Raw genomic sequence first — 22,249 nt, forward strand, 5'->3', positions numbered from 1 at the left:
TTACTGGCTTTAGTATTATTTTAGGCCACACTGAGAACTTTCAAGGCTCAAGAGGGGTAGCTTTCTAAAGCACAATAATTGGCGAACACACACAAAGAAACTAAACAAATTAGGCGTGATTGTCTTGTGAGTGGGAGTGACAGCGTTCAAGGGATATGCGGTCTCAGTGCCAGGGACCATTCATGCTGCGGGGAGCAGAGTCGGAAGTGTTCTTGCCCATCAATGATGTGCACAAGCTAAAGAGCAGAGGGATACAACTCTCAGACAGACTATGGGGCAGACTGGTGGAATATGTGGGCAAGACAGAGATTGTGGAAGACCGCAGATCCTGTGCACAGGCCAGGGTGGTGGCCTCATCTGTATGGGTCTCTGAACTTTAGGGTACCCCTACATGGGCAATCTGAAATTGGAGGTCGAAAGCGCTATAAAATTGGCATAAGTAGAAGATTCTGGAATTAGACTTTTGCGATTCTGCATAAAGAAGCCAGACAAGTTTACTGAATGAGCCTTAAAATTAACCCAAAATTAGATGCTAAACCACTGTGACGTACAGATGATGTTCTTAGTTCATCGTGCTTGTCTGTGATATATGAATGCAGTCTCAAATGCTTAATCGTCTAAACTGATGACATGCTAGAACATGCATATTTCCATGTCTTTATCTCATGATTTTGACGACAGTATTGAAGTGCGAGTCTCTCACACCTGTTACGGTCTTCGTCCGCTCGCTGTTCATTGGTTCATGCTGCACCAAGATACTTTTATTTTGCACACCTCATGCTTTGTACAGCTAATGTTGTTGGTAAAGAATCTCATTAACCCGTTCAGCGCGGCGCAAATTCCTGCGCTGTGCTGAACGTTCCATTGGGCCTATGGAACCATGACGGAACGGTTCCGTCATGAGCACAGGCCAACCGACGCTCATGACGGAACCGTTCCGCCATGAGCATGGAAGGGGTTAAAATGCTAAATTAATATAGGTAAAAGAGGCTTATGCAATGACATCGTGCAATTTATTATGACCCAACAACATTAAAACGGACAAATTGCAGTACCTAACCGTTTCTATTAGTACTAAGCCCCAAAATGTTAAAGCAAGCTTCATTGCGTTAGCAGCAATGGTAAATGCGCTGAGACGTGCGCATAATGCCTAGACGTTAACCTTACACCGACATGCTTTCTTATTTTTTTAAAGCCTCACGCCACATGGTATTAAAGAAGGTATCTGATTTATAATAACATTTTTAAATGTTTTGCTAGAAACACTTTATTATTGAATAGAGTGCCTTCAAATTATTTAACACACTAAATACAATGCATGAATAGAAAATGTTAATAGGTTAACCTATTTCTTTTCCGATATATAATGTAGGAATGTGGTGCTGAATAATATTATTTGTAGTTGATGTTTCTATTGGACTTACGTCTATTGTTCAGTCTAATATACAGATAATTCCATAAGGAGGTGAGAATGTGCCTATACACATGGGAAACTAGGTATTAGAATCAAAAGGCTTCATACATAGAAAATGTTTAATAATGTTTCATACTTCAAGGTCATTCTTTGTAAGCGTATTGTGAAGGAAAGTGGGAAAGGACCGGATGAGACTATTCACAAGAAGAATCAAAAGCTCATTGGATGAGAGGAAGGAGAAGATACAGAATGAACTGCAATATTTTCAGTTTTCTTTTTTATTTATTTCACAAGTTTTTATTAAGAAAAACATTTACAGTACAAGTATTGAGCGGGAGTTACTGTGGTTCTCGGCGCCTACTTGGATTCAGCTGTTTATATTAGCGTGTGTCCTAGAGTAGATTCACGCTTTTTTCATGACACTTATTTTTCAGACCTCACAACCAAGATACTTTATGCTCTTTCCCTTACCACTCCTCCTCACTGAAGCTGAATGCGAATGGCTTTATGCTGAAGGCTGAATGCTGGTTGTTATTCTTACCTGACCTTATTGCGGATTGTAGTCGCTGTTACTACTGCATGGTTATTTTTGCTTTTACAAACATCGGTTTATGGGAAGTTTAATTGACACTAATGAATGAATGTTGAGATTTGTAAAGTGCGTGGCTACTGCTAGAGTGTCCCGGTGTGGGCCTAATGCAGAATGGAGGGAAATCCAGCTTAGACTTTAAACTGATGGGTTTTCCGTTGTTTACAAAAGGTCTTAACACCTTGCCTGCGGCGCCGATTCTCCCCCGGTGCTGAACATTCCATTCGCGGGTGTGGTCATGACGGAACCGTTCTGTCATGAGCATCAAAGGGGTTAATGTGAGAAATGCATCTAAGAGCCACCAGGAGTTCATTCCAATATTTGGCTGCTAGTACTGAGCATGCCGAGCTGCCACAATTCTTTCATCTGGTAAAAGGAATGCATAGCGGGTGGGCAGACTGAGACCTCAAGGGTCTTTTAGGACAGTATGGAATCAGTTTGCCCTGTGAATATTTAGGACCAGTCTTGTAAAATGCTGCATGTGCCACAGTCAGTGCTTTGAGGATGTGTCTCATCCTTACTGGAAGCCAGTGTAACTGGCATCGGTTGTGGGATATTGCAGTATGTTAAGGCAAGTTAAGTAGAAGGAGGGCGGCCATGTTTTGTATCCTTTGAAGTTCCTGAATAAGTTAGTCTTGTACGCCTAAATATAGGATATTAGCGTAATTGAGTCCTGACAGGATCAGAGCTCGTACCACTATTTTCTGGGCTTCTTAGGATAGGAGTTTGAGAAATGTACCCAGCATCCTGAGAATGCAGCGTGAGGTTTTGATTACAGCAGAGATCTGGGGCTTGAGACATACATTTGTGTTGATAAGAACTCCTAGGTTCTTTGCCACTTTGGTGTGGGGAGGAAGTGCTGTAACATTGGGCAGCCAAGCGCCCGACCAGCCGGGTAAGGGGTTGTTGCCAACTAATAGGGCCTCTGGTTCATCAGGTTTGCATTGCAGGAAGTTAGCCTCCAGCCACCCATCACTGTTTGAAACGCAAGCTGCAAAGTTAGCTTTTTCCTGGTTCATTGTTGCTGTATGTCAGGAACAGTTGCGTGTCGTCCACATATGAGACAACACCGATGCCAAAGAAATGCGTGGGGCTCAGGGCTGAGGAATTCCATACTTAGGGGTCTATTAGGAAGGCGGGTGGACTTCAGTCCGCCCACCACCCTAGCGGTGCTGGGACCGACCGCCAGTGATCTGGCGGTCCCGCATCGCCAATTAGGATGCCACCACCGCGGTGGCATCCTGTATATACTACATTGTGGCGGGCAGTGCATGTAAGCAGCACCCACCACAATGCAATATATGTATGTTGTGCATTGGCATGCACAAAGTGACAGGCACCACTGCTAAACCTCCTGAGGCGGAAGCCGGGAGACGACCGAATTTTAAAATTGTAATTTCTGTGTCACTTTAAAAATAACCTGTATTTTTAACTGCGTACTCACCCGGCAAGCACCTCCACAGCGGGCTTGAGACACGCCAAACAGCGACCCCTTCGCTGCACCGATTCAAGAACAAAACAAACATTTGGACGCCATTCACAGCGAGGAACTGAGGCCACGCCCACTCTCAGGCCACGCCCACCCGCCACAGTATAAAGCGCGATCAACTGCGCTAAATAATCAGAACTGCTAAACCTCCTGAGGCGGAAGCCGGGAGACGACCGAATTTTAAAATTGTAATTTCTGTGTCACTTTAAAAATAACCTGTATTTTTAACTGCGTACTCACCCGGCAAGCACCTCCACAGCGGGCTTGAGACACGCCAAACAGCGACCCCTTCGCTGCACCGATTCAAGAACAAAACAAACATTTGGACGCCATTCACGGCGAGGAACTGAGGCCACGCCCACTCTCAGGCCACGCCCACCCGCCACAGTATAAAGCGCGATCAACTGCGCTAAATAATCAGAACTGCTAAACCTCCTGAGGCGGAAGCCGGGAGACGACCGAATTTTAAAATTGTAATTTCTGTGTCACTTTAAAAATAACCTGTATTTTTAACTGCGTACTCACCCGGCAAGCACCTCCACAGCGGGCTTGAGACACGCCAAACAGCGACCCCTTCGCTGCACCGATTCAAGAACAAAACAAACATTTGGACGCCATTCACGGCGAGGAACTGAGGCCACGCCCACTCTCAGGCCACGCCCATCCGCCCCCTCTCCACCCATAAAGATGTGTAATCACCGGACGCGCAGCGGACGGGCGCAGCGGGCGCGCCGTCAGCGCGCCGAAGGCGCGCCAAAGGCAAGCCCGTCCGGGCCCAGCCGGCCTTAGGCCCAGTCACTCTGGCCGTGGCAGCTCCCAACAACTTGACCTACACCCGGGATGACTTGCTAGCCTTGAACACCAACAAACATCCCTCCTGCTCGCGCATCCTAACCGGAGACGCACAATTCTCCGGCTGTGACCGCTGTAACCCCGTCAATCAGACCATGGCATCAAAGGGTTTACTCTTAGGTCTACTTAACTGCAGGTCGCTTGTGAAACACGCACAAGAAGTAAACCTCCTAATTACCAACAATACCCTAGACATTCTGTTTTTAACAGAAACCTGGCTTACTCCCAGTAGTGGCCCAGACATTGTTTTAGCACTCCCCCCCGGGTACGTTATGTGCTCACAGAACAGACCAGAGGGTAGGGGAGGTGGACTTGCAATAATCCTCAAAGACACCTTTACCTGTAGAACGTCTGATGGCAACATCAAGGGTTATGAAAGCTGCCACTATACTATTACAATCTCCCCTGTCACCTCGATATCAGGTACGCTGATATATCGCCCACCAGGCAATTTAGGGGACTTTCCGACCAAAATTGCTGACCAGACCTCCGTCAAATGCACGTCTACAACTAACTACCTATTATTAGGAGACCTCAATGTACATTTCCTGGACCCAGACGACAAACTGGCCAATGAACTACTCCAGGATCTTACCTCAATGGGCCTAGATCTAAAAAATCCACAGGCCACCCACGAAAAAGGGCAACTGCTTGACCCCATTCTTTCCAACATCCCCAACCTTAGATCCCTTGACCATATCCCCCTTCCCTGGACGGACCACTTTTTGGTTCCCCTAGTATGGGACATTATTACTGTGCCCCCGCCACTTCCAAAAATCAGAACGTACTCCAGACAATGGCAAAAATTGGAACCAGATGTCTGGGCAGCCAAACTCCGAGAAAACGTTCCTCATCCCCCCAATAACACCTTAGTAGGGGATAAAAAATTCAGTACCTGGATCACTCAATCGCTTGACGCCATCCTGCCCAAAACCCACTCTCTTAGACACATCAAGAGAATCAATCCCTCACCCTGGTATACCCCGGAACTCAATCTGCTACGTAAGGCTTGCAAGAGATATGAACGTAACTGGAGGAAGGAAAAAACCGAGGAACGGAAAGAAGCATTCCGCGCCGCGGTAAAATCCTATAAAAAAGAGCTCCGTAGCATCAAAGCTAGTTTCTACGAGGACAGAATTAAAAACGCGGCCTGTTCGGCGCATGAAACCTACTTAGTTCTAAAAGAACTACTCCACGCCCCTGACCCCCCACTTAAACCCCTCGACCCCAAAGCAGCTGAAACCAAATGTCAAAAATTAGCCACTTTCTTCGATGAGAAGATTCAAAACATTCTCCTAACCATACCCCCCCCCCAACAGGACCCCACACAGCCGGATCCTACCATCACTATCGCCAATCCTCCACTGCCACCAGCCCTCCAACCCTCCCTGGACACCTTCGGGCCCGTAACAACGGAAGAAGTAGGAGCTACGCTGGCCGCAATTAAAAGTGGTTCTCCCCTTGATCCTGCCCCCCTCCGTTTCCTAAAAAAAGTGTCAAATACCATCATCCCCCCCCTCACGGCCCTGATCAATTCCTCTTTCTCAGAGGGCATTGTCCCCCCCCCAGCTGGAAAGCGGCAGCAGTCAAAGGTCTGCTGAAAAAACCCTCTTTAGACCCGCAGGACTTCGCCAACTACAGGCCCATATCCCTTCTCCCTGGAAACAGCAAGATCGCTGAGAAGCTGGTAAATAAACAACTATCGCTTTACCTAGAAAGCAACAACCTCTTAGCGGCCTCCCAGACAGGGTTTCGTCCAGGTCAGGGCACCGACATCGCCCTCCTGACAGCAGTGGAGAAGGCCAGAAGCATTCTGGATACGGGAGGATCAGTGGCAGTGATCCTCCTAGACCTCAGTGCGGCCTTCGACACTGTAGACCATCCCACCCGATGGATGAATCTCTCCTCATTAAAATTGAACGGGTCCAAGACTGAGATCCTCCTGATGGGCCACCTTTGGCCCAGGTGCCTAGGGGACCCTCCCGCACCCAAGGAAGAGGTCAAGAGCTTTGGTGTGTGGATTGAGAAGGACATGAGTTTTAGAACCCAGGCAAAGAGAACCGCAGGAACATGCTTTGGACTACTCAGAGCCTGCAGGAAGATCTTTCCCCTGCTTCCAGAGACCGCAAGGAGGCTCCTCATCCAGGGTCTAATCCTGGCAAGATTAGACTACTGTAACGCTATATACTTGGGAGCTCCTGAAGCCACCTTGAACTCACTGCAGAAAGTCCAAAATGCCGCAGCCCGCCTACTCACGGGCACACCTGGAAGATCCTCCGCCAGGCCAGCCCTCAACTCTCTCCACTGGCTCCCAGTCAGAGAAAGGGTCCTGTTCAAAGCCCTCTGTCTGGCCCACAAAACACTCAACAACAACGGTCCCCCTCTTCTGAGAGAACTTTTAATCCCATACAAAGCAGAGAGGGATCTCCGGTCCATGCTGAAAATCTCATTGCAGTCCCTAGAGTGAGAAAAGCTAAGACCGGTGGCCGTCGCTTCTCGGTTCACACGGCGAAAAGATGGAACCAGCTACCCCGAAAACTCAGGACAGAACCGAACTATCTCCAGTTCAGAAAGACCTTAAAGACCTTCCTTTTCCCACAAATATAATCCCATTAGTTGGCTAAAACCCCTGGAGAAGCAGATCAGCGCTGGGATGCTCTTCGGAGTTACTACGCGCTTTACAAAACCATTAAATAAATAAATAAATAAATTGTGCATGCCAATGTTGGGGGGATACCATGGGTACCCCCCAAGTGCTGCCCCCCCACCCCCTGGGGGCCCGCAACCGGCCCCCAAAGAAAACTCTGCATGCCTTTCCATGGCAGAGTCTCCGCCAATGAAAAGGCATTGAAAGTGCCACATCATAATATGGATGTTGGTACCTGCAAGGCATCACCACCATGTTATGGGCCTTTTCCACCCGTTAGCCAATCGGGACGGTTGCCTACCAGCAGAAAAGCGGCGTACGGTCTTTCAGTTCGCCGCGGTACCGCCTGCCATGCTAATGTGGTGGGGGTAAAGGGCCGTCCGGTGGGGTGATTTGGTGAGCGGATCGCCACCGCCGGTACGGCAGTGGCGATCCGCCCGCCATCCTAATAGACCCCTTAATGTTTTGGCATCAGAGTAGTATGGCCTAAGTCAGACAGCCTGCTGCCTGTCTTCTAGAAAGGACCTCAGCCAGGCCCACGTCTTCCCCCCTACATCGATCTGGGTGAGACGATGGAGCTAGACTCCTGCGAGATTGCGTCAAATGCAGCTGAGAGGTCTAATAGAATCATCGCAGCATTTTGACCAGCATCCAGAGTGAATTCGATGGAGTCAGTGATTTTCCGCAAAGTGGACTCCTTGCTGTGAAGGACCTTAAAACCTGATTGAGAGGGGGTAAAAGAGTATTGCTGTCCAGGAATTGTGTTAGTTGGATATTACCAACTTTATCTTATGATTTTGGAGGCCCCAGGATCCAAGAGATAAGTCGAACATTTGCTAGGATATTAGGATCTGCATTAGGTTTTTTTAGCAGGGGGATCACATTTGCTTTTTTCCATGAGAGGGCACTAACACCGATTGTACGAGGTGAAAAGCTCATGAAGTGTAGGTCCTAGGCAATCCCCTAGGAGCCTCATGGCATGAGGGGAAGGAGGTCCAGAGGTGAACCTGATTTGCTTTTAGAGATCAGGCTTTCCACATCATTAGGTATTGAGGGGGGCAGAACTGGTTAAATGTAACCTGAGCCTGTGGCATAGAGTGACAAGTGCTATTAACGGGTTCACTAGCTTGTGTTTCCATGAGTTTGTTCTGCTTTTTCTGAAATGTTACTTTAAAAAAAAGTACTGTGTTGGGAGCGTAGGGAGGTAGTGGCTTCAATAGGGGGTGCGGTGCATGTGAGGTCTGCGAATTAAAAATAAATTCTTTAGCATGGTTATTAGCTTTATTATTCTTGTTAATGTAAAATGTGGAGCGAGCCAGCTTTAAATTTATGCGGTATGTACTAAGAGCCTTTTTATATTGACTTATTCTGGAAGCATTATATTATTTACGCCATGCACTCTCTAGTGATTTACATAATTCCCTCTCCTCCATTAGTTACCTAATGAATGATAGGGCTGAAGGGTTGGCTCTGAGGGTCCTTTTAGTGGCTAAAGGGGTGACTTTGGAGGCCGCCTCTAAGAGCCAGTTGTCCTTGCTTTCATCAGATGCAGCATCTCCTGTTAATTCTGGTCTGTTGACTGCAAGAGTCTCCTGCAGTAGGGGATTGTTAACTTTGTTACAAGTGTGATTAGTGGTAGGAGGTCCTATTCTTCATAAATGTTTGGTAGGCGACCAGGACAAGCATTTACAATGCAGTAGGTCTTGCAATAGCGAGATTTTTAGCTATTGGCATTGTAAATGGCAATGCATTTCATAATATTAAAAGACATTGTCATTTACAATACCAATAGGTCAAAATTTGGAATACCGAGACCTATTGTATTGTAGAGCATGGTGTGAAGCAGGCGCCACGCTCATGAATAAAGTAAAAAAACAAAAACAGGAGCGCTGTGTTCCTGAAGTGGGCACCACGCTCACCCTTAAAGTTTAAAGAAAAAAGAAAATGAGTGCGGTGTCCCTGAAGCGCGTGCTGCGCTCAACATTGTTTAAAAAAAATTAAACTGACCGCAGTCTCCCTAGAGCGGATGCTGCGCTCAGCATGCACGGTGAAAGAACTTGCGGTGTCCCTTAAGTGGACACCACGTTCTTCTAAAAGTAATAATTAAAAAAAAAAAGCCTTGCCATTGTGCCACGAGTGCTGTGTGGGCAGCCGCTTTTAAAGTTAGAGTAGTATAGCGCTCTATATGAAAAGAGGCTGCTATTGTCCTGTGTTGGTGCGCTGCAAATACAAAAAGCAGCCGCTATTGTCCCCATTAGTCAATAAACAAAATAGTGCTCACCCACTTACAACGCCGACTGTGTTAGAAACCAAGTAAAAGGTCCAGTCGTTATGGGAAGTAACAAATGCAGACAAGGCGGTAACAAGGAGGGACTAACAAGCCTATTTACAAATCAGATGCCAGCATTTACAAAGGACTATGACACAAGCCAATGAAAAATATGGGCGGAGAGTGGGAGGAGCTTCCAGTGTATACTCAAATACAGCATGCCTCGCAGAGCAGCCAGTGCATGCGCTCTGCCCTTAGGCTCGACCTAAAAATGGTAAGACAGAATGATAAGACAAAGTAACTTCTTTTGATTTGTTAAAGTTCAAGGAAGTATTAGTATAAATGGCATCTATACTATGGCCCACTTTGTGTGTAGGTTCAGTTAGAACAATAGGAAGATCTACATTAGCCAATATCTCGGCAGGTTTTACTACAATGTTGTCAGTAGGGTTATCTAGTTGGATAGTAAGTCACCCAGAATGGTAAAATTGTCATAGTGAATGATTTTATGGCCCAAGGCTTTGGTGATCCAGTTAATAAAATCTCCGGCATAGCCTGGAGGGCAATATAGTGGGGCTCCTGTAAAAGATGACTGGGCGGAAGGCGAAATGATGAAGCCTAAGGCTTCTGTGCTGGCCAGGTCCTCCACCTGGAAGGTAGTGCATTTAAGTGAGTTCCTAAAAGTAATTGCCACTGCACTGCCTCTACTCCCAGCTCCATCTATGTGTACGCAGGAGTATTCAGGGGGCAGGGCTAATTGTAGGTCAGGCATAAATTCTCATTTAGCCAGGTGTCTGCCATGAGGAGAACGTCTAATTGGTCCTTCTCAATCAGGTTACATATATCTACGGCGTGCTTAGGTAGGGAGCGGACATTAATATGTGCAGCTTTTGTTTTCTTACGGATTACTCCTTGCTCCTTTTTATTGCGAACTCTAGAATTAAGAGGGTGGAAAGGCGATTTGCAAATGCGGCGGAAAACACGGCCCTTTGCGTCTGAGCCCAAGGATATTACGCTGCTTAGTCAGGGGGCGCAGCTTGAGTAAGTCAGTTGAGGTATAGGAGATAACAGGGATCACCTCCGTGTTTTTTCCAGCATAGTGCTGGTGCAGGCCGCGGTCGGGACACAGATGGGTATGTCTTAGGCACGCCTTTGGTGCTCCAGTGGCAAACCCACTGTGTACTTCTGCACTGCAGCCATCCTTAAATAGTAAGACTTCTTTAGTGCCTCAACTACTAAAGTGCTGCCGTCCCTCTGTGCACAGTGCCCCACCTCTATCTCCGGCCTCACCTCACCACGCCGCAAAGCGCATGTTTCAGTACAGGTCGGGTGAATGCCGGGCTTGCAATGAAATTCACATGAGATGAGTGAAGAGTGTCAGATTGGTATTTAGGCGTTTCGTGTACAAACACATTGAGGTTTAATACAGTGAATGTAAGAGCTAATTGATCGAATTCGAGCTTCATACTTTCTCTCACTGTTGGCTTTTGAACTTTAACTCTTTATGAGTTCCTGCGAACACCCATTTCGCCCCATTCTTTAGAATAGGGATTCATTCCTTTATGGATCACTCCGTATTGTCTATTTGATGACTTGTTCTAACCAAAATGTTACAATCAATTTTGTAATCTGATTGATGCATTTTGAACTAATTGAGTAAAGAAAAGAGATCTTACTAAACTTCTTAATGAAAATAAAACCCTTAAACTAATTAAAAGCTGTAGTGGGTGTGTATTGAATTGGGTTTGTATTGAAATGTTATGAAATGTTTATTATGCGATTGTTCTCTGTTGCCCCGTGCTTGGAGTGCGCGCTGTCAGGGGTTTGATGGTCAGTTGTCAGTTGCAGATTGAACTTCTGGTGGGTGTGATACTCCTTGTTGTGCCTGGAGCTTTTACTAAATAAATACATCTTTAATCAAGAAGTACGACTCCATTGTCGTACCGTTCTACTTACCACAAAAGCTCTCATTATTGACTGAACTTAGAGATAATATTGTGATCCTTGATTTTTGTGATGTATAGCTCCTGATCTTCTCAAATACGACGGCAAAGGTCTGTCACAGAGAGAAGTGAGAGGAAACTCACGCAGACGGAGAAAGAGAGCGGGGATCCACCCTGTTTGTTATGAGACTGTAAACTTTTTTATTTAAAATGATTCCCACTCCAGCAGTGTCTTTTTGAAACTGGTAAAACCAATAAATACACTTAATGTAGCACTGAGAGGCACTAAGGCAAAGCATATTTTTATAATCTTAACCTAATATACTCAGTTGCTATTTTTTAAATCAATCAATGCTTATTTTACAGAAGACCCTTGATGCAAGAAATGGGCTTAGGTTCATTCATCATAATTCTCACTTGGATTAACAGTGTTGAAAGTTACTGCATCTAGCTTGGCTCGGGTCTCTATGGCAGCTCTCTCGGACTCTACGGTCAGCACAAAGGCCACAAAGAATCACTTACAGTTCTCTGATGTGAGCTCCATAGTGGCGACTGGACACGCAGAATGCCTTCCCATTGTGGCTGTCGACTCAGGAGCTCTAACCGGAGCCCATGATGGCCATTCTGCTCCATGTAAAAGTGGCAGGAAAGCAGGTTGGCTTTGGCCAGTGGCCAACAAGCATACAATGGCTTATGACATCACAAAGAGCCCTGTTTGGTAAATTACACTGGAAATAGGTGGTTACAAACTCTGACATCATAATGTGGGGGTTACAGCAAATATCCGCCCGGCCTCAGCTACGTTACACATAGTAATCTAGGGTTATTATTTAAATGACTTAAGAGGTTTATTTATAGCACATGATGGCCGAAGAGGGCCTGCGACCAAGAGCGACTGCTGGGATAAACGCCCACCAGAAGCCTGTAGTTACAGTCAAACTTGGGGAGATACAGGGTTTGGTGTAAAACACCCAGGCCCACAATGCTAGTATGTCCCTAAACATTCTAGAGCGTTCTTTATAATATTATTAAGGTTTTTTTATAGCTGGATTTTGATGTTTCTAAGCACTGTAAATAACACGTGTTACTATTTGTTTATTGCTACTCGGTTTACTGACCTTGGAAGGATGGAAGGTTGAGTCAGTCTTGATGGATTTGAACTGGTGAACTACTGCATATTTTAACAGCGAACATTTAACTTACTGATCCATCCAGCTGGCTATCGTTTAAATAGTGTGATGAGGTGCGGCCTCAGTTGATTGGTTGTAGAGAGGTGCGGCCTCAGTTGATTGGTGTAGAGAGGTGCGGCCTCAAGTTGATTAGATGTAGAGAGGTGCGGCCTCAGTTGATTGGTTGTGGAGCTGTGCGTCCTCAGGTGATTGCTGTGTGTGCAGAGAATGGCATCACTGCTGGTGATTAAGTATTCAGAGAACACTTCAGTTAGAATTGGAAAGTGATATTATAAGTCTAGCGGGTGTGATCCAGAGATTCCCTAGCCAGGTGGCCTCTCTTTGTATCTCACAACAGCTTCTTTCTGTGCATCCACATCTGTCCCGTTTGTATTCCGAAAGCGTGTGATACTGGGCCTCGACTTATAGTGACACAGTCCAAATAATCTGTGGTCAGTTGTGCCTGCCTGAACATTTATTATCACATTAAAGCCAGACCTGTTGGCATGGCCAATGGTTGTTTTTTTTTACATGAAGGTGGATGCCCTGCTTATTCCAGCTGAGCCTCTTGTGTTACAGTCTTCTCAGAGTACTTTAAACTTCACATAATTACGTTTGCCGCAGGACAGGACTTCCAAACTGAATAACTGTGTTGTGCTAGAACTACTGTTGTTTAATATAGGTTTGACCAGTGCATTTTCTCCGAGTAAAATCCAGTTATTTTTCACGTGTGGACTGATATTTTAAAAAGGAGTGCACCTTTTATTCTGTCCACCACACCAGCACACTAAAGCCTAATTCATGTAGAATCATACTTGCGTTTTTAGTTCTCGTCTATTCCATCCAGTAGGGATGGTAGGCGAGATTTATAGTAAGCGTTCCGAAAAGCGTCTACCCACTGGATTCGAGCAAGCCGGGCTGAAGACGGCTGAAATGCCAGAAACCGGTCCTCAGAAGCTTGTTTCCGGTCCAGAGAAGGCATGGCGTGGCAGTTCGGGCTGGACTGTTCCCATGACTGATTTGCATATGGCCATGTCTGAACTGGGGTGGCAGAGTGGGCTAAAGAACGGTGATGGATTAAACCCAGATCTGTTGACTGGGTGTGAGTGTTTGATTAGTTCAGATGCTCCGTCCATCACCACCCCCTTTTGTAAGTGCATGTTCATAAAACACTGCTCCTCGGAACTGCTTTACTTTAACAGGACCGTGGCTTTTCTGTAGCGGTCCCTATATTCAGTTAATGGTAGGCTCTAGCACTTATAGGAAACAAGGGAACCCGAAGGTAGTACACTAGGGACCTTGGGCGTTTAACTTATTACAAAAAACAGTGGACCCTAGTAGTTTGGGGGATCAGGGTAAGAATAGACACAAACTGGAATAGTATTTATGTCCTTTGTCCAGCCGGATAGGAATTTATTTGGATATGCACACAATCAGAAAGTAATGTCAAGGGGGCACAGCCCGTGACCTACAGTGAACAAGACAAAACAACAAGTATAGGCAAGAGCGAGCAAATCGGTCTGTATACTTATAATCTGTGAACAGACTTGATTGTAGTTTGAGTGACCATTGTACATAGCATTCACAAGCATATTCAGTATGTACTGAATATGCTTGTGAATGCTATGTACAATGGTCTGTAGGTCACTGGCTGTGCCCCCTTGACATTACTTTCTGATTGTGTGCATCGCCAAATAAATTCCTGTCCGGCTGGACAAGGGACATAAATACTATTCCAGTTTGTGTCTATTCTTACCCTGATCCCCCAAACTACTAGGGTCCACTGTTTTTTGTAATAAACTAGCACTTCTCAGCAGCAGCGCTTTGAAACAGCCCGGCGTGTTATAAGCACTTAGCACGGTGCTTAATCACCAATGTCTCAAAACACAAAACTGAGGCGGTTCCTCTACGGGTCACCAATAGGCACGCAGACAGCGTGTGGGGCGACCTTAGAGTAGGCTGAATAAGGCTAGTCTCGTATCTATCCCGACATATATTTTAAGGCAGAAAAATAGCGCAACCAGCATGATGACTACTAAATATCTTGACGTTAAGCATATTCGCACACACACACGTAGGTTCACTACACTAAACTCCGCATATGAATCTAATATGACGATGTATAAATCCTCAAAGTATACATCGTCAATTTACGTAGATATGGAGATAAGAATACTAACTCCATATCATTCTTACATATTTATTTTTGCAGCATTTCGGTAGCCAATATTCTGGCTACTATATAGTTTTAGTAGAAGGGCAATGGTGTGCTCGATATGTTGCTGTTGAAAGGAGCCAGCTCCTTGAAGCACTCTGGGAGGCGCTAAGGTCTGGTGTTGACCTCTAGGTGGAACAGCTTCGCACTGACTGACTGACCAAGAATGGCCACCGATTCAGCAGACATGATTTAAACTCAAATAAAATGGATCGGAATCAAACCCCGACGTTTTAAAACAACTGACTATATACACTCCCGCGCGCTTCTTTCTACCGGTGGACAAGGTTTGTCTTTCTGGGGACAGTCAAGGTCGGCTGAAGACAGGCAGTGCCATTTCAAACAATTAGAGGGGCCATCTGCCTGCGCCCGGGGCTAGCAGCAGTGACAGACATCCACTAGGAAACAAGCAATACTAGAATCGGGGACAATTAAATGATGCAATCCTGCAGCCACATGTTATCAGTTTAATTATGGATCAGCCACACTTGCCACATAATCCACCACATAATGCATAATATGCGGAATTGAGCCAAAAAAATACCCCACAAATCTAACTCAATTGAAGAGGAGGTTACTGGCAGTCCATTTGCAAAGGTTAGCTGGGCACCTTTTCGTTGGTGGTTCCTGAAGTGTTAAACAGATAATGAGATGTAATATTTACCCAGAAAGGGTGTTAAATTGACAAATGTGTGTAGTGCCGAAATGTCTACACACTATTAACCACCGATTTTCAGAAGTTGAGGAAACACAACAAAATATCTATCGGAACTTATAAACTGAAAACAGGAAACCCAAATCACTGATGACATTTGCGAAAACTATATATCCTGCAACATGTCGCAGAATCTTGGAAAAGAAAAGGAAAGAAGAGAAGAAGAAAAGAGAAGAAGAGAAGAGGAAAAGAAGAGAAGAGAAGAAGAGAAGAGGAAAAGAAGAGAGGAGAAGAGAAGTCAAATCGCTCTCAGTGGAAGATATGCGCACAGGGCCAGCAGACTTTAGCCAAATCTCCAAAACAGAGGAAGTGGGGATCACAAATAAATGTCACCAGTCTCTTTTGTAATGCTTTTCTAGAAAGACATTTTACAGCTACTACACCGTGAATCATAATTGTTAGATTCTGAGTGAAAGTTCATGGAACAGGGAATTACGGCGTGGGAATGGATTTACAGGTCGTAAAACCACATGGAATTCCTCTATATTTAATCAAATGATTAAAAATAATAATTGCCAAGCTAACTAATATTATTGCACCATATGACACACGTGCAATGTTAATGATTTCTTTTGATTGATGTGTTTCGGTTTTCTTTTTGTCTCTGTACATTGCTGTTAGCATGGTTTTTAAATCGAGTGTGCCTGTGGATATGACTGAAGTATGTGTGTGGCTCAATATGTAGCTTTCTTTACATGTACGGATTAATATATTTGAATAAAAAAAAATGTATGTGGTCTCATACCTGCGTTTGCCCCGTTTATATATGTGTGCCAAATATAACATGCTGTAAACTAATAGATGTGAGTGGCCCTATGTTCTGTACATTTACATATGTTATCTGCCCAGTGGAACTCATTCTCAGTTGCAGGGGGCCCTTGTCTTTACACTGAACTGTGTTTGTGCATGCAGAGGTGTAGTGTACTTCGTTTGCGCTATTCCCACATATTTCTTTGCAATTCGTGCAAAGTATGCACGTTCTAATCATGTTCTAGTGTACATGGATACATGTATGACACTCGTGTACACGGGCGACTTCTGCCTATAAGCCAGTGTACCTCAACCTATGTTGGTAGGTTTTCCTGAGCACTTCGACACCAATTAAGGCTTCTTGCTGTTGGGACGAATGGGGTGGGAGCTAGACCATTGCACTGAATTAGAGTAAAATCTTAACTCTCCTGCTGAAGACGAGCGCTCGATGCATGCAATACTTTTGTCGTGGCCTTTCAAAGCACAAAGGAAACATCTACCATGTGAAAAAATGAAGTTTCCCTACTCCTGCTGGAAAAATGGAGGTGTTTGCAACAACATCAATAAATCAGAGGTAGTACAGCTACTCTCCTTCTTGGCCTTCTGGGTCCCTGGCCCTGCCCTTGACTGCCTGCTCTCAGGGTTCATGGCCACAGTAGCAGGAACAGAAGGCAGAGAGGGCCACAGGATCCCAATTTACTTCCTGTAGATTCCATTCCTTGCCCTTCCCATAGCCCCACATCTGGAGGCAGTCCACGGGCTAGGTTAACGGATAAGGGGGCAAACCTGTGATGTCATTGGGGTCAAAGGTTGAGGGATGCCAGCTATTCCATGCCTCACATTTCAGAGACGTTCTTGAGTGTCCAAGCCATTTACAAAGCGCACTGCATCACTTACAGCTGCTTGGAGAAAGCACAAAGGGTTTAGAGGACTGTTTCCTTAATGCGTAAATGGACCAGAAAGGACCATGCATCGAAATAACCATGTAAAAAGCTTTGGGCATCACAGTTTAAGTTAAAATATTTGTCTCTAGGTAAGCAATGGAGCAGAACCAGACTGAATGTAATGTGTCATCCGTGCCAGGTTCCTGAACAGTTGTGTTGATGTGCGCTGTATGCGTTTAATACAATTGAGTAGAGATTTAGGATGAAATAGGAACAATACCGAAAAGCCAGAGGAGATGCAATGAGAGAGTAAGTAATAATGCTCAACTGGGAGGCAAATAACCGCAGAAGAAAATCACTCTGAATTAAAGGTGGAAGAGGCACCATTTAGAGAGAGTCGTAATTTGAGCCTGAAGTTTCGATTTTATCCACTTGAACTACAAGACCTGTTATTGAGATAACAGGTTAGGGCGTAACAAATGCCAGGATTTCAATACCTTAATTGCCAGACAGTCAAATTTTCACCTCTGCAGTTCATCAATTACATCACATTATTGACTCATAAGGTGATGCTGTGGGGTGGAAATCATCCACTCATTGAAATATTGGAGTGCCATCATCAGAGGCAAAATGAGACTAGTGAGACAATAACAGAGAACTTGAGAAAAGAAGAAAGAAAGTAATCTGTGGGGTCTGGTAAAATGGCGAGGATATGAAATAGTGGGGGACAACAAAATGAAAGCTTCTGTCGGAGAGTCGCAAAAATTGAATGGCATGATCGATGGAGTCAAATACCGCCAAAAAGATCAACCAGCATCTAAGTATGGAAACCACAAATAACCTACATATTTCACCATTCATGACAGCCACTAATATAGACCCCAGACACTTGAGTACCTACTTGTAGAGAATGGAAAGGCTTGCCGTCTCCAAAATATGTCTAAAGCGGACATGGCACCAGCATTCTACAAAAGCTGGGCAGGGTAGTGCTGATTAGCAATGGGGCCTCGGTTACTGGCATCCAATGTGGATTTGTTTTTTAAGAGCCCTACCATTTTGCCCAACAAGACTGAAATTGACAACAAGAACCTGTTGACAACATGTGTTTGTGACTTCTATCTCCAAATCATTTTTAAAGACTCTTTGAGGGGAAACGTCATAGGGGGAGCCGGAACAACAAATTGCTTGATGAGTTATGATTTCCCTTCCACAATGACGTGTGTGTGTATATCAAGCTCCCTTGTGGAGCGAAACGCATCACGGAGGACACTGGGCAAGTACAGACCAGACAGGCAATCACATAGCACGCAGGACAGGAAGGCACCACAGAACAGGCATACCATCAAAGATCACATTAAATCACTCAGGTTGTGCTGAAAACCACATCTAGATTCAGACGATCACAAGACTGAGAAGAGTACAAGTCAGTCTGGACAGGTGATCAAAGGCCAGGCACACAGATCCTAGACCAGACTAGACTGGGGATCACAAAGAGGACTGGATATAAAAAGTCAGGAAGCAGATCATTGGCTAGACTGGAATATATATGCTGGACCGGCCAAAACAGGATGACCGGGCAAACACAGGCCATGAAGGTAATCACAGGCCAGGAAGGACATCACAGGTCTGACTGGAAAATAAAGGATGGACTGCAAATCGCAGATAGAAGAAAAGATCATAACATGGCAGGAGACCACCAACAGGGAAGGAAAGATGAAGAGTCCATTACTTGCAGGGTTAAACAGCACAGGCAAGAGCAAGCAACAAAAACATATGCACTCAAAGAGTAATGAAAGCATATGAAACAAGAGAAAGCAACAAAAACACATGCACTCAAAGAGTAATGAAAGCATATGAAACCAGAGAAAGCAACAAAAACACATGCACTCAAAGAGTAATGAAAGCATATGAAACTAGAGAAAGCAACAAAAACACATGCACTCAAAGAGTAATGAAAGCATATGAAACCAGAGAAAGCAACAAAAACACATGCACTCAAAGAGTAATGAAAGCATATGAAACCAGAGAAAGCAACAAAAACACATGCACTCAAAGAGTAATGAAAGCATATGAAACCAGAGAAAGCAACAAAAACACATGCACTCAAAGAGTAATGAAAGCATATGAAACAAGAGAAAGCAACAAAAACACATGCACTCAAAGAGTAATGAAAGCATATGAAACCAGAGAAAGCAACAAAAACACATGCACTCAAAGAGTAATGAAAGCATATAAAACCAGAGAAAGCAACAAAAACACATGCACTCAAAGAGTAATGAAAGCATATGAAACCAGAGAAAGCAACAAAAACACATGCACTCAAAGAGTAATGAAAGCATATGAAACAAGAGAAAGCAACAAAAACACATGCACTCAAAGAGTAATGAAAGCATATGAAACCAGAGAAAGCAACAAAAACACATACACTCAAAGAGTAATGAAAGCATGTGAAACCAGAGAAAGCAACAAAAACACATGCACTCAGAGTAATGAAAGCATATGAAACAAGAGAAAGCAACAAAAACACATGCACTCAAAGAGTAATGGAAGCATATGAAACCAGAGAAAGCAACAAAAACACATGCACTCAGAGTAATGAAAGCATATGAAACCAGAGAAAGCAACAAAAACACATGCACTCAAAGAGTAATGGAAGCATATGAAACCAGAGAAAGCAACAAAAACACATGCACTCAAAGAGTAATGAAAGCATATGAAACCAGAGAAAGCAACAAAAACACAAGCACTCAAAGAGTAATGAAAGCATATGAAACCAGAGAAAGCAACAAAAACACATGCACTCAAAGAGTAATGAAAGCATATGAACAAATGTAGCTCAATGAATGTGAGCAGGGCAAGGATGCAAGACATTAGGTCAAAAGGATGGTAAAATGTTATGCTCCAGAACATCGCCCGGATCCTACGCGTTCTGATGTCTTGATGCTGACTAACCCACATTTATACATAGAGATAACTGATCAACAATTGAAAGTGGACGGTCTATCCTTTCCTATTCATCACTGCACCTAAAGTGTTGCAAGCGCAATCGTGGCACATTGGATTCATCTTTGTGCACCACTTCAGTGTAATTAATTCCAAACACCGGTGCAAATAAGACTCCTATATTGCTAAAAAGGGTCATCAATTGCATATACTACTTTGTAGTCCTGATGATGGTCTTAAAAATAACCATAATAAGACCGAAACGTCGACCTGCTTAGTCCAATTCTGCCTAGTTTGCCCCCCAGTCATCTTTTGATTTTCTTCTGACTCCGGGTTAAAACCAATCAACCACTGAAATACAGCAGTCTGGACTTTAATTTGGATATGTCCAAGGAAAAGGAAACAAGACCTTGAATATCCTCATTGTATATCTATGTATGCACCCTGCCTTTTATGTTCATTCATTGTTTTTGTACATATACTTTGCCTTGAAACTTAATAATAATTTTCAGACAATATACCCTGGTTTCTTGTTTTGTTTTATTGAGCAATATTGCTCTATCATGATGTTAGTGTGGTAACATCTTATGTCTATTTTGAATTGAATTTAACAGCCATTGATTTAACTCATACTTAGGTACTGTGATTAAACAACAAGTCCTAAAGGTGCTGTACAAACTCTCAAATTAAAATCCCTTGCTGGCCATTTCCTCTACAAATGCTCCAGATGAGGCACAAGAAAAAGGAACGACATTCAATAACAAGCAAGCAAGAGTGACAAGCTAGCCAACCAATGGTAAGCGATGCGCTGGCCCAAAACCACTGCAGGATTTGGTATGGTCCACAATACGTCATTTAACAACAAACAGCTAAAAGTTGTGTGCAAGCAAGGCCTAAAAAGCCAATGTCAACCCTTGCCCATTGCCAATGTTGACCCTTGCCAAAGATGCACAGTAAGTGTAAAGTAAAGACCGGTCAAGCATGTGACATCCAGGCCACAGCCCCACCTCTGATCAGTGGTTACCCGTGGCACACAACGGAAGAGCGCCAAACATGGCAGCCACAGTCTCGCCAGCCATACAGGAAGCTGGCCGCGTGCACCAATCTGCGCTGACCGCTGCGCCATCTGTCTGGCCGCGCGCTCACACCTCTAATCCTAATCCTACAGCTTCCATTGGCCAGCTGCGGGTTTTACTCATTCCAGGAACATAATCTCTGCAATGCTAACAACAGGAACACAAACAAACGTGATCTCACAGAAAAACAGCGGCGCAAAGCCACATGATGGCTGCCATGGACTCAGCCGTGCAGCGCACTACACAAGTGTATTTACACACTCGCGCTCACAGCCATGAACCACTGTGTTCTCTGTTGCACGGGCTAGTGCTTACATTATTTACATCTCACTCAAACAGACTTATCAACACGTTAGGGTGTCGTCACTGGTGCCATATTGATAACCCTGACCAACAGCTAATTCAATATTTCTGGCCTATAGTGAGTTGGCGGACTCGCCCACTGGCACCCACGTAGGGTGAACAATATTACGTTTAATTTCACAAATCTGTACAAAGAAGCAGTTCTTACCGCTCCTTGCCCTGCCAGAGCTATTTATTTCCACCAGCCGAGCCACAATGCAACCACTGTAGTAGCTTGCTAGGGTGTCCAATGTAGGTTAAAGAGGGCCTGATCCACACATATCTTCAGGATAGCCACTGACCGTGTAAATTGGTTAATTTACATTCACTGTATTTAAATGTACCTTCTATGGATATCATGGAAAGGGGCACTTATAATGGATAATATATGATCTGATCTGATGATCTGTGCTGTACCCTTGAGTCGAGGTGTCTATAAGCGCAGAGATGCCATGCCCATGTGGATTGTTTGTGCCTCAGAGAAAATGTCACGTCACTACATAAAACACAACAAGGATGCTACATTTTACAGCTTCAAGTACGCCATGGGTTGGAACAAGAATGAGCTTGCACTAAAGGTAGCGCCTGGGTATCGGGTATTATTGCGAGGGTGAGAGAGCGCTACCTCGGAGAACAGGGGGCTGGTATCTCTTGTTCGTATCCATTGCCACAGAGCTGAAAGCAGTGTTTAGCATTCCTGCTCCACCGCCTGTACACGGCCTTGGGCACATTATGCTTTCACTGCGCTCCCAGTGGCCTCATATGCAGGCCTAGAAGACACTCTCCGCCAGCTCTTAAAGTCCTGCGTGGGTGGGCGTGTGCCCGCTCCAAGGCCATTGGCTCGGATTACAAGGTACTGTGTAAACTGTAGAAGACAGAAGCAGCACACATGCTGGCGTGCCCTCCTACACGATTTTGTTTTTTTGGAGAATGTCAGAATTTAGCTCTCAGA

The 22,249-nt window shown here is 44.7% G+C and overlaps 1 protein-coding gene across 2 annotated transcripts in view; it reads right to left on the reverse strand.

The window, feature by feature from the left end:
• The window catches only part of AMOTL1 (angiomotin like 1), a 311,572-nt gene that overhangs the window by 202,706 nt on the left and 86,617 nt on the right, over nucleotides 1–22,249 (reverse strand). The gene's annotated exons all lie outside the window — the stretch shown is intronic.

This window comes from Lissotriton vulgaris, chromosome 8 (assembly GCF_964263255.1).
Source record: "Lissotriton vulgaris chromosome 8, aLisVul1.2, whole genome shotgun sequence".
In the NCBI taxonomy this organism is placed as follows: Eukaryota; Metazoa; Chordata; class Amphibia; order Caudata; family Salamandridae; genus Lissotriton; species Lissotriton vulgaris.